Source organism: Takifugu flavidus, chromosome 18 (genome assembly GCF_003711565.1).
Source record: "Takifugu flavidus isolate HTHZ2018 chromosome 18, ASM371156v2, whole genome shotgun sequence".
Taxonomy (NCBI): domain Eukaryota; kingdom Metazoa; phylum Chordata; class Actinopteri; order Tetraodontiformes; family Tetraodontidae; genus Takifugu; species Takifugu flavidus.
In genome coordinates, this window is record NC_079537.1 from 7,223,120 (window position 1) to 7,236,335 (window position 13,216).

The following is a 13,216-nucleotide window of genomic DNA, read 5'->3' on the forward strand; positions in this document are numbered from 1 at the left end:
TTTGATTAAGATCAGTTCACGGTGATTAGGGTAATAAGGTGGGGAATGTTTTGTGTCCTTGATTTGCGCTTGGAAGCGAATACAGTAAAGTTAGATGTCAAAGCAGCACTGAGAGGAGAAGGGAATGAAATGCCATCCGAAAAATGAGGAGATAATTGATGATGGGCTGAGAGTCAAAGCTGCAGATTGTGGGGGGGAACAGGGAGGTGGAAAGAACAGCCATTAGACCCGCAGGAAGTGTGTGATGGCAGACGGCGATTGTCAAGTATCGAAGACGGAGCTGTCATGTGCGCCTCTCCTGCTCTGATCACACAGCAACAACAGCACTTTGAAAAGTTTTCACCCCCCCCAGAGCCTGCCCGCCCCCTCCTGTGCCTTCAAACAGCTGCAGGAGTTGCATAATCCTGAGAGGAACATCGACACAAAAGTGGAATCAGAGTCAGAGAAGAATATTTTTGTTTGGGGTTTTTTTTTTTTGTCATCGTTTTTTCAATCTTACCTAATCACAGCCTGAGGTCGCGCACGCGCAGCATCGCGCCGTCCTGTTGTGATCGCTCTTACAAGCATTTTTACCAACCTGACGTCCCCGTCGCTAATCTCTGAGGTTTCCTCCAAACATGGAGCAAACATGGAGCTCAGTGTGTGTGTGTGTGTGTGTGTGTGTGTGTGTGTGTGTGTGTGTGTCCTCTGATGACCTGGTGGGTGTTTTCCCAGTGACTGCTGGGATGGACTTGAGTACCCCAGTGACCCTGATTAAAGACGAGTGGTGCTTCACAGGATATCGATGGATATTTCAGACGTCTCCTGGATGTTTAAAGACCAAACGCTAACGTTCTTGTGTTTTGGGGAAGGTGTTTTCTACAACTGGAAGCGTCCCATTGACTTTACCCTTCATTTTAACATAGAATGTCACCTTCGGTACGTGCGTGTCAGCATTAGGGTCCCCTCGCTTGACCCGGGTCCTACTCAAGGTTTCTACCTGTTAAAAGGGAGTTTTATTTCTGGGTTTCGGGTTCTGAGTTTTGTTTCTGGGTTTCAGTTGACTAACAATCTATCAATAAAGTTGAACCGAACTGAACAGCTGCTAAATTAGCACACTAACAGCTTAATTGGACATGAGGACAACAGGACATTTTTTCCCTGTAGCTGGGAAGGACAGCTATAAAGGTTGCACCCCTCCGTGAGTCCCTGAAGAGCACATTAACCCTGTCCAATACTCTGTTGCTATGGTTACCCGCGCACATTTGCTAACATGCATCCGTGTGTGCGTTATTGCCCGACTGCCTCCGCGCCACGGAAACAAAGTTCTCCGCCTGTGAATTAGCTTCCATAGCAACCAGCGCCACACAGCGTGCCAGGCGAGGAGGGGAGTCAATGAGCGGCGCCCCGCTGCTGCTCCAGAGGCAGGCGCAGGCCCAAAGACCGACCTGGGACCAGCACCGGCTGTGGCGCCGGCTCTGATCGGGCGGCTCCAAGCGTCGATGTCAAAAGCCGGCTTCGGCACGATAATGGAGTTGCTCTTGTCTGTTTGACACTCCTTCAGATGGTTCCGTGTCCTCCGCCGCTATTTTCGTTCGCCTCTCCGGCTTTCAAGCCCCTCCCCTCTTTTTCCTTCTATCTTTTATCTCTGTTTGCTTTTTCTCCTCTGTCGCTCGGGAAAGAGGTTGCAGCATTGCAGAGGTGGGTGTACTGCGGGGGCAGAGGAATTTTTTTTAATCTGTTATTGTCAGAGCTGGCCCGTCACCTTGGATACATGCGCACATGCGGATATATAACACGGCTAACCATGAGATTTTTCGCACAAAACTCAAAGAAGGCCAGGGAACTACGAGGCCCGTGGTGAGCTGTGCTAAATCAGGGCCAAACCTTAAGCAGACAAGCGTGCGATGGAGATGATCACCACATTCTGCTGGTCAGCCTGTTCATGCGGACAGAAGGCCGAGGCGGCAGCGTCAGGATGCGGCTAATTGCTAATGTTCCCATGCAGAGAAAACATGAGGGAGTTTCTAATGACTCTGATCGCTATCCAATGACCAAGCTGTATCCATGGCAGCTCGGATTAGAGGGCCTGCAAAATTACGTATTAAGGTACAAACACAGCCACCTGAAGCCCCCCAGAGATATATAAGCAGGCTCACTTTTAGGAATTGAAATTCTGATCCGGTATTACCAATTAACTTGTGTGTTAGGTTGCAATTCCGCCCGCATTATCGAAGCTAAATGACCGTAGAGAGAGGGCCTGCCAGGCTATTCTGGCCTTTAATGTCGCTTTATTATACCTATCATGTCTTCTGTAGGGATAAAAACCATGTGTGTTGAGGCTTTGCTGGAAGAAAGGAAGGAAGAGGAGGACAGGGGGGACGAGAGTGATGCCCACTAAATAGTAGCAGCATCTGGGAGAGAGTGAGAAGAGTAATCAATCACAGGAGTGCCGACATACATGCAAAAAACACCCAGGAAACTACGCCCAAAGCACATTTGAGCTGCACAGAAACCATCTGTGTGTGTGTGTGTGTGTGTGTGTGTGTGTGTGTGTGTGTGTGGTGTGTGTGTGGTGTGTGTGTGTGTTGTGTGTGTGTGTGTGTGTGTGTGTGTGTGTGTGCGTGTGTGTGTGTGTGTGTGTGTGTGTGCATGCAAGCAAAATGAAGATCAAGTTCCCATGGATGGGAGAACACACTCACGGAAGCCTTGATTTACGTGCATACACACTCTTTAAAGGAACCTTCCAACTAACCCATGCAAGTGCCCATACACACACACACACACACACACACACACACACACACACACACACACACACACACAGGGACTCATGCATAAACATTGGCTCTCACCTGCAGCCACGGTGTGCATAGCAATGCATGCTAAAAAAGACCAGAATGGAATCGGAAGAGAAGAGAAAGATGGATGAGACAGGCACGAGATGGAATGGAGGATAAAAGGATGGATAGATAGAGATGGGGGAGGGCGCCGTGAGGTGGGGGGGGTGGAGGCAGGGATTTTGCGAGATCAGTAATGAGATTTGCGGGAGTCACACGGGACACTTATCGTGGCTGGACAACAGACAGCAGCCAGTGAATTCATTACAATGAATTAGCCTAGCCTGCTAATATCTGAAACTGTGCGAACGTTATTAGCGCGAGGCTCCGTCTCACATTAGAGGGATTAAAGCGAGACCCGGAGCACTCGCGCGCGCGCACACACACACACAACATACACGTGCGCACAGCATTGTATTAAAATAGGCTGCCCTGCTGTTGCTTTTAGCATGTTAGCTCGCAAAGAGAGTGAGTCACAAGCTTTGCTGGGAGACGCCACGGCACAAAATTTAAACATCTGAGCAGTCAACAAACCCTGGGCTATCTCTGCAGCCACATTTGTTTATGTGGTCAGACACCCAACAGCCCACACACACACACACACACACACACACACACACCACACACACACACACACACACACACACAGAAAACAAACTAGAACAGAAGCGCACAAGCAAATCTATTGTGTTTTAAAAGGACAAGGCCATCTAGTAATGTATATTCCATAGGTTCTCCTGTCCTCAAATCCAATCTTTATTGGAAATTGGATTGACATTTCCAGGGAAGCAGTGCTTGTCGGCTGTTTTACAAAATCATTTTTGCCTTTTTTTTTTCCTTATTTATGCCGTTAAGGCTGGGGAGGGGGGGGGGGGGGGGGGGGTGGCAGTGAATTCTCCCACTTGTTGAAAAGAGTTGTCAACACACCATTGGCAGCGACGTCGTCTTGGATTGGAACCAAAAGAACCAAATTTCCTCAGTGCTGATGGGTCAGGGGTCAGGGGTCAGGGGTCAGGGTGGGCAGGACAAGGCTGGTCAGTGGCGACTCCTCCTCTCTCCGTCCACCTTCTCGCCCACCTCTCCTCACCACATCCAACAGCTGATGTGGCTCCTCCCCCGTCAGTGCCTCCACCTTTCATTCTCTCCCTCTGTCCCCTGCACTCCATCTCTCCCCTCTTCCTTCAGCCTTTTGTGCTCTTCCTCTCCTCCCCTCCCTCGCCTGCCACGCCCCCTCCGCTCTCCTTCCTTCCTTCCTTCCTCCGTCTTCCCCCATCTGCCTCCTTCCCTGCCTCTGCTAATCTAACACCAATCTTCTCCCTTTTCAGCATTCCAGCCTCACCCCATTAAACTTCATTATTTGATCTCGTCTTTTTTCATCACACATCCCTCCGCCGCCGCCGCCGCGCTATCTCAGCCTCGGGATGATGCATGATTGCATATTTCCGTCCCATTCACACACCTTTTCCTTGTCAATACGTTCAGCGCACGTAATGTCACCATCAAGGTTAACTGCAGAGAGGTGGAGAGGCGGCGGGGTCAAACGCCCCCCCCCTCCCCCCTCCCCCCCCACCCCCCCACAACATCTGGTGGAGCTGATGTCACCCAATGACCTATCGCAGGCCTCGCCCTGGGAGGAAAAAATCAGGGATAATTGACAAGCGTCTCATCAGACGGTGATTGCTGAGGGGGCCGTGCACAGGCGAAGGCAATCAGGGGGAGAATTTCACACTGTTTCGGCGTCTTTGCGCTCCGGTTTATTAACGCGTCGAGCCGCTGTCGCTGCGTGGATAATTCCAGCTCGTGTCTGTGCGCACGCAAAGAGGCATGACAGGAAAATAATGCCCCCCCCCCCCACCCGCACGCCGTCTGTAGTGATGAGGAGACATCTCTCTCATCCACCCTCCCTCTATATTCATCACCCTCTCTCTCTCTCTCTCTCCCTGGTCGTCTGTCTCTCTGTCCTTGGGTGTCTGCAGCCAGCTGTGTCTTTGGGCCATTAGTGCCTCCCACTCTTCACCCCCCCCTTCCCTCCATCCATTTTCCCCATCACTGATTTCTCCAGCAGACTTCACCCCCTCCCCCCAGCCTTCTCCTCTCGTCTCCTTCCCTCCCTCCCGTCCCCTCCCGTCCCCGTGACCACCGGGACTCCGCTGTCACCGCGGCTGCCGATAACGGTCTCGCCTCAGATTTGGCACACCCGCGCACCACTGCACCAGAATCTACAGCAGCGTGCGCAGCGTTCCCGCGGCAACGCCGCCAAGCTGCTGTGACCCCTTCCTTTTATCACTGCGGCCCCGTCCAGCTGGATTTATGAAAAGTTCCAGCCACGTCCGATCCCTCCGTCCGTCTCCTACTGGTCATAATTAAAGAGGGATCGATCCGCCCTCTCCCCCAGCAGGTGCAGGTCTGACCTTTGAGGAAACAGAGCCCCCCCCCATGTCGATGTGGCCACGTCTCCATCTTCCCGTTGAAAATTAGAGGAGTTGTTGGCTAAAAGCGTGATGAATGTTTGCGCATCCTCGTTGGGGGGTGTTTGTACAGTTTATCAGCATCGCCCAGAGGAGGAATCTTTACAGCAAAATAGGACTTTGGTCAAATTTAGATTCTTTGATGACAGAATTCATCATCTCCATCTGTTGCTCGTGTGTGTGTGTGTGTGTGTGTGTGTGTGTGTGTGTGTGTGTGGTGTGTGTGTGTGTGTGTGTGTGTGTGTGTGTGTGTGTGTGTTAGGGCCACTGATTCCGAGGCCTCAACAACCACACACACACTCACATATAATCCAAATCCATACCAACTTGGTTAACCATCGACAGAATGATGCCTCCTTCCATCCATTCATCCACTCATCCATGTGCCCCCCCCCCACCCCCCCACCCCCCCAACCCCCCAACCCCAGCCCGTGCTATTGATTGAGCCTTTCAATTTCCGGCCGTAATTCAACTACACTGTTGCACTTGAATATGCAAATTATGCTCATGGGGTTGGCTGGTGCGGTTGTTGTCATGGAAACCTCCCATCAAACACAGACACGCAGGATGATCCGGGACGTGCGCGCGCACGCACAGATCAACCTCCTGTGGGGTGATGAAGGAGACACAAGGTGAAACGCTTCAATGTGTGTGTGTGTGGGTGTGTGGTGTGTGTGTGTGGTGTGTGTGTGTGTGTGTGGGTGTGGGTGTGTGTGTGGGTGTGTGGGTGTGTGTGTGTGGGTGTGTGGGTGTGTGTGTGCGCCTGTCCTCTTTGAAGACACTTCCTCATCTCTCCCATTTTCCTTAAAGCTCTTCCTCCATCCCCAGCTTTCATCTCTCCCTCTGTCTCCTTCTTCCTCCCTCTCTCTCTCTCTGCCCCCCCCACCCCAACCCCCCCACCACCACCACTTGTGCAGCCCACTAATCGCGCTGACAGAAAAACAGCATTCTGCATGGCTTCTGTCACCATGCACGCAGGGATACACAATGAACAAAAAGATGCAGGTTCCACACACATACACACACACACACAAACTCACACACACACTGTCCACTTGAGGCATTTTTAGGTCATGAGGATGTCATACCAATCTGTGTGTGTGTGTGTGTGTGTGTGTGTGTGTGTGTGTGTGTGTGTGTGTGTGTGTGTGTGTGTGTGCGTGCTGGCAATGTGGATAAAATAAGCACATTACCTGGTGAAGGTTTGAGCGTTAAGCGCCACATCAGATGCACATCCGGTCCAGTAGTGGGCAGTATTGCACCAGATCACCTGATTTAAATGGTGTTGCTGGGGGTCTGTGTGGCCCTACTGTGGCCTCTGGGGGCCAAACTAGATGTTCCGACTGTTTCCAGTCCCCAGACATGCTGTCGTAGAGGAAGTTTTAAACCACAAAACAGGACAGGAGTAACTAGTATGACAGTAATGTTTAATAATTGTGCATTTAGCTGGTCTGTCCTGGTGCTCTGGACACATCTGGAGACGCGTCCAGGCCTTTAGCCCCTATTCAGCACTGCATTTTTAATGAAGCCCAAAGAAACAGAGGCATTTCTCTGGAGTTATTGAAGCTGGTAGACATCCCCCCCCCACCCCCTTGTCAAAAACCACTGACATTTAATTTTTGAGTGAATTATGGGATGGATATTTTCAATCCCCTGCAATGAAACAAAGGCTGCCGCGCTCCGAAGCGAGCCTGTTTTGGGGGAAAATTAAGAGTAAAAAGCCTTTAGGGCACATGAAAGTGAGTGTCAGTCGGCGTGCGCGCGTATGTGTCCCTCACGTAGGTGTGTGTGCACGGACGCTGCCAGGCAAATGAGCTCGTCAGTATGCCGCGCAGGCGTCTCTCTGGTGGCGGGCAGATGACAGTGCAGTGATTGGGCTGATTTCACACAGGACGTGAGGGGAAATCTGAAGGCAGCCGCGGGGCTCAGGTGCTTATCACCTCCCTACACACACGCACACGCATGCACAGGCACACACAGCTTGGTTGGTTTTTTTTTATTACAGGCATTTTTTAACCAAATTCAGATGCAAACACACAATCAAGAACCATCGGGAACATTGTTGGCATCAAAAAGTTGCCTGAACCTGTTCTGGCAGCAGAAGATAGAAAAGGGGCAAATTATGGCTGTCCTGACAGATATAGTAATTATATTAGTGGGAAAATCCTCGTTCTTGCGTCATAAAGTTTGGGTCCTTTGAAAAGGCCAAAAACGACGAGGCATTTTTTTTCCAAAAACCGTTGGATGTTGCTCCAACCATTTAACCCTCTGGGTTCATTTGTAACTAACTGATGAGCAGCCTGAGCAGGTTTAAATACAGTTGCCACGGTAGCAGAGACGTTGTCACCTGCCTCAGACCTGCGCCGTTAGATCGAGAACAGTTATTAACCTGACAGCAACGGCGGCTCGGGCAGATGCAGACCAAACGTGGCGTGGATGCTGAAGGGTGGATCGTTTAGGTCAGGCTAGCGTTTCTGAGGCAACAGCCAACGCCGACAGCTTAGCTTCCGCTAAGCGAGGCTAGCTTCTGGTTCTATCCGGTGACAGCAGGTCTTCCAGCAGTGCCGCACTTTCAGATAAACCACCTTTGATGGTTCGCAGCAGAACCAAATGGGCCACGAAGGGAGCGTGAACGGGCGAACGGGGGCGGAATGACAGCGAGAGGGGCCGGGGGTTTGATGAGATTTGGTGGTGGTGGTGGTGGGGGGGGGCGTTAAACAGCTTTGCCCATTTTCTGCCCGTGCACACGCCTGTCCATCTGTTTATCTCTGCTCTTTTCCCAATCTCACACATCTGTCCGTAGCGGGAGAGGCCTGTAAATTAAACATCCAAGTCTCTCTCTCTCTCTCCCTCCCTCTCTCTCTCTCCCTCTCCCTCTCTCTCCCCCTCTCTCTCTCTGTCCTTGGCTCCCGTCCCTCTGCTGCCCCCTCACCCTCCCCTGTCCCGTGCACTCACTCAGCGCTCCCTGGCCGGCCCCCCGACTGTATCCCTCCTTCCTCCTTTCATCTCCGTCCTTCCCCTCTGTTTTCTCCGGGCGAGATACGGAGAGCGTGAGGGATGGGGCGGGGAGGCGGAGGGCCGGGGGTGGGTGGAGATCACAGAGGAGATGAGGCCGCGCGGTGCGGATGGATGGACAGATGCATCGATAAGGGCCGCCGCCTCGCCGCACCCCGGCCGCATATCCCACCCCTCTCTTTTCTCATCGCCTCTTTTTCATTTCATTTAGCCTCGGACGTCGGTTTAGCGCGGCGACCTCTCAGATGGCGAGCCAGAGCGGCTGACAGCTCTCTCTCCTCCTTTCTCTCGCTCCCTTTGCCTCTTTGACTCGCTCGCATCCATTCAGGACAGAACGATCGTCTGGCGTCATTAACAGCTGCTGGGAAAATAGACGAGGCCCTTTTAGCGGCGGCAGGCTGCTCTTTGCTGGAGCACGGCCCGGTATTTACAGCACAACTGCCCCCGTCCACCTTTATTGTTCCGCACCTGCAGGTCGTCGGCCGCAGAGGCGTCATCCTCCACCGACGGCAGAGCGAGCAGGAGAGCTGGGCCACATATTTCCCAAAGGAAATGATGACGAAACCTGTAAATATTGGAATAACGTCAACGTAAACATGCCCAATTCCATATAAGCTCAACAAAATCAGGCCCGGAAAAATTCAATTACGATTTTAAATAGTGCCCTTTTTTTTGAAATTTCACTTGAGAAGTAATGACTGAAGCTCTTTAACACATTTCAGCCTTTGAAAGTTACAGATGCAGTTTTTTCGTGTGGGCAATTTGGGAAATACGAGGCATAATTAGTATAAAGCAGTGAAATTTAGTGTGACTACATTATTGACGATGTTTAATTGCCTTCGTTGGCTCGCTAATACTGAGGCACGCAAAACCAGAGCTCTCCCGTATTTAAAGGTCTAATGATGATAATAATAATAATTAATAATAATTATCTTTAATGTCGTTGATCGTCTGAGTCAAGTCTGCTCCCTAAAGTTACATGCTGCTGTCGTCAGGTTGGAGTGTGCGTGTGCGCGCGCATGTTCTTGAGCAGCAGATACTCTAGCACAAAGAGAACAATGTGACGAGTCCTCAAAACCTCAAAATGCTGTTTGAGGCTTAACTGATGGTTTTAAGATTGAGGTTAATTGGGTTTAGGTTAGGGCCAGGGCCAGGGCCAGGGCCAGGGCCAGGGCCAGGGCCAGGACTCGGGCCAGGGCCAGGGCCAGGGCCAGGCCAGGGCCAGGGCCAGGGACAGGGACAGGGCCAGGGACAGGGACAGGGCCAGGACCAGGGCCAGGGCCAGGGCCAGGGCTCGGGCCAGGGCCAGGGCCAGGGAGGGCAAGGGCCAGGGAGGGCCAGGGCCAGGGCCGGGGCCAGGGCCAGGGCCAGGGCTAGGGCTCGGGCCAGGGCTCAGGCCCGGGCCAGGGCTCGGGCCGGGGCCGGGCTCGGGCCGGGGCCGGGGCCAGGGCCAGGCCAGGGCCAGGGCCGGGGCCAGGGCCAGGGCCAGGGCCAGGCCAGGGCCAGGGCCAGGGCCGGGGCCAGGGCCAGGGTTCAGGCTGATGTTAGGGTTGAGGTTTAGGGTTGAGTTTAGGGTTAGAGTTTGGGTTAGGGTAAGTGTTACGGTTTAGGATTAGGGTTAAAACTAGGATTAGGGTTAGGGTTAGAGATAGGGACAGGGATATAGATAGGGATAGGGTTTAGGGCTGGGATTATGTTTAGGGAAAGGGTTAGGGTTTGGGGTTGGGTAAGTGCTAGAGTTAGGGTAAGGGTTGGGGTTAAGGATAGGGTTATGGCTAGAGTTAGGCTAGGGTTATAGTTAGGGTTAAAGAGTGGGCTAGAGCTAGAGATAGGTTTAAGGTAGGTGTTAGGGTTAGGGATAGGGCTGGGGCTAGGGTAAGGGTAAGGGTTAAGGTTAGGGTTAGGGTTTGGTGATTGATAGATCTACTCAGAGTCTCTCACTATACTGTCCAACAACAACGTAGCTTTCATGAGAGACAATGGCAAGGCACTGGCTGGTGCATGTTAGCATTAGGGTTAAGGCTAGGGTTTAGGGTTAGGGTGTGTGTGTGTTCTAGTACATGTTATGTATTATTTAGGGTCAGGGTTAGGCTTAAGGTGTGTGTGTATTAATGTTATGTTGTGATGCACAGAACCCAGAACATCTGCAATGTGAAGACGCGCAACATCTGTTTCAGGGTTGAGCGTATCGGTTTCAAGGCTAAAGTTAGGCTAAAGTTCCGAAAGGGGACAATGAGGGTCCTCACAAAGATAGAACTACATTTAGATGTGTGTATGACAGAGTCATAGGGATACAAAGAAAGAGAGAGAACGCCAAAACAGCATGAAACAGAGGATTAGGGGCTTAGTTAGCCTACATGAAATCCCCTTTCTTCTTGCGCCCTACAAAAGGAGGAAGGCAATTGTCTGAGTTGTACAGAAAGAGGAAGAGATGAAGACCCGTGGAGAAAAGAGGGTGGAGGTGTTGGAGGACAGCAGAAATATCACTAAATACCATGGTTGTTGTTTTGTTTCTGCACTTCCTCACATTTTTTTCCCCTTTTTTTGGCAGAAAGGTTGTAGAAAGCAGGGGGGGAAAAGTGACATTGGCCTTGAAACCTGCTATTGTCTTTCCTCCAGGACACCCAGCCAACCAGGCAGCTCGGTCAGAGAGACAGTAGAAGGGCGGGCGGGAGGGAGGGAGGGAGGGAGGGAGAGGAGAGAGAGGGAGAGACAGTTGCCATGGTTACTTCTCGGGAGATGCGAGCACACTTGTTTATCTGTTAGCTGAGGGAGCATGCACGACGAGCCCTCTCGCTGAGATGTGTGTATTCATGGGCATATATCGCCACAATGCGTGCGTGTGTGTGGACGCACACCAAATGCACTCACACAACTAAACCATGTTTCTGTAAACAAACCTGCTCACACATGACTCCAGCTTACCTGCTCGTGCTTCTAGAGCCCACAGAAAGCGTCTGAGGAGAGATAATCGGTCAGCTGAGCACAGGAGAGACGGTCGTCCTGGAAAACACCGATGACACAAGAGCAAAGCAGCCAAAAACGACAGAAACCCCGAACGAGGCGCGAGCGAAGGGCGGATTGAGGGGGAAACGCGGCGCGCTGAAATGATTTACGACGTGACGAGATCCGATGCGACGCGCGCGGGACGTGCGCGGCCGCGGAGCGGACGCCGCGGGCGCTAGAGTATGTCAAATGTCACAGGCGTCGGGAAAACGCGGCCGCACGGGCGCCGCTTACCCGCGGAGGTGCGGGGCAGCTCTGTGAAAAGGGATGACAAGCGGGATTGCTTTTGCAGGCCGCGCTCACGCGACGGAACACTTGCGCGTTCTGAAAAAAGGGACATTTAGTTCCAGTAACGTCTGCGGGTTGTTAGGACGAGATAAACACGTGGCGGCGCGCAGATCGCCCATTACCTGGGAGTGATAGGCCCGGCTGCGAGCTGCTATCTGCTCCATTTGTGCGGCGACAACTGGTTTAAGTGCGCGTCCCTGTTTTATTTCCTTGTGAATGCCAGCGTCGACCTCCTTAAAATAACAAGCTGGCCCTTTCCCGAAGGATCCTGGGAGCGGCCTGATCCCGGGCTGCCCTAGTTCCTTCTGCTATCTGTCTCCTTCCTCCTCCCCTCGCTCATTCAGGCGTCGCGTCGTTCCCTTTCCCCTCCCCGAATCGCACGTTTAGCCGGCGGAGGCCTAACAAGCCGGGTTTCTCTGCCGGAAGACCTTCATCGTCTCTCTTATAGAGGAGGTCAGCGGACAGACGCGCGGTTTGAGCCGCATTCGCCAAACATACAGATGCTACAACACATCACACAAATGCTCATGCTAACAAGACACCTCTTCCACCTCTTGCTGCACTTAATGAGCTCCCCCCCTCACACACACACACACAAGGTGGCCTGGAAAAGACGACACTCAGCAGCCCCGAGCCCATCTATCCTGCAAGATCTGAATTTTATCAGCCCCCTGCACCTCAGCGCTGATCCCCCGGCTCTGTCGCACAAGACACGGCCCTGTTCACTCAATTAATAGCTCTCCGTGTGCGTGTAAAGAAACACATGCAGCACCAGCGAGTGGGAAAAGAAAGTGGAGCAGTGGACAGTGGACACTCGCGCGTCTTCACGGGTTGTTCTGTAAATGAATCCCACATTTAGAGATTTGTGTCCTTGCAGACGAGAGTGTGCGCGCACACACGGCAAGTGTGCGTTCTTGGTATTTGAAGATATGCACCAGCGATGCTGCTGAGCTGTATGGAAATTAGGAGAAGCACCACTGAGAAGCAGGTGATAGAGGAGATGGGGGAGGAGGTTGGAGACAGGAGACGGAAGACGGAAGACGGATAATGAGGGCTGCGAGGAGATGAGAGGAAGATGGCCCCGTGAGCAGAGATGGAGAGGAGTTTACGAAATGAGAGGAACCAAAGCGGTTGAGAGAGAGAGCAATTATGAATGAAAGAGAACGGTCGAAACAGTGGCTACTAGTGGCAGTTTGTGGGAATGAATAATAGATGAGAAGAGGAGCAGAAGATGAAAGTGAAAAACAAAGCGAAAAGGGTTTGTTCTGGGATCAGAGAAAACGAAGCACATGGCCAAGCAGGAAAAAAAGGAAACGACAGATTGCTGTGATGATAATTGTGTTGTGGTTTCAAGAAGACAAATGGACCTCGGGCAACAGACAACGCTGATGAGAGGAATTAAAGGAGAAGAACAGGTGGAGGTGTAGTTATTAAAAAGATGAGAGGGTGATGAGCAGGCAGGGCGGAGTGGTCACGGGCATCAAATGGGAGAAACGCCGGGGAAACGCCGGGGAGGCAGAGCCAGGGATGGAGCAGCTTCACCAAAACAGACTGGAAGAGACCAGAGCTAGGGAAGGAAGAGGGAAGGAATGCCAACAGACTCCTGCGGAGAGGGAAGGA

The 13,216-nt window shown here is 52.1% G+C and overlaps 1 long non-coding RNA gene across 1 annotated transcript; it reads right to left on the minus strand.

Annotated features, from left to right (window-relative positions):
* Positions 1-7,268: 7,268 nt before the first annotated feature.
* On the minus strand, positions 7,269-13,216 carry LOC130514936 (uncharacterized). Its single transcript, XR_008947093.1, has 2 exons — positions 11,228-13,216; positions 7,269-8,867 (listed from the first exon to the last, which is right to left on the minus strand). It is a non-coding gene; the product is annotated as an uncharacterized LOC130514936 (long non-coding RNA).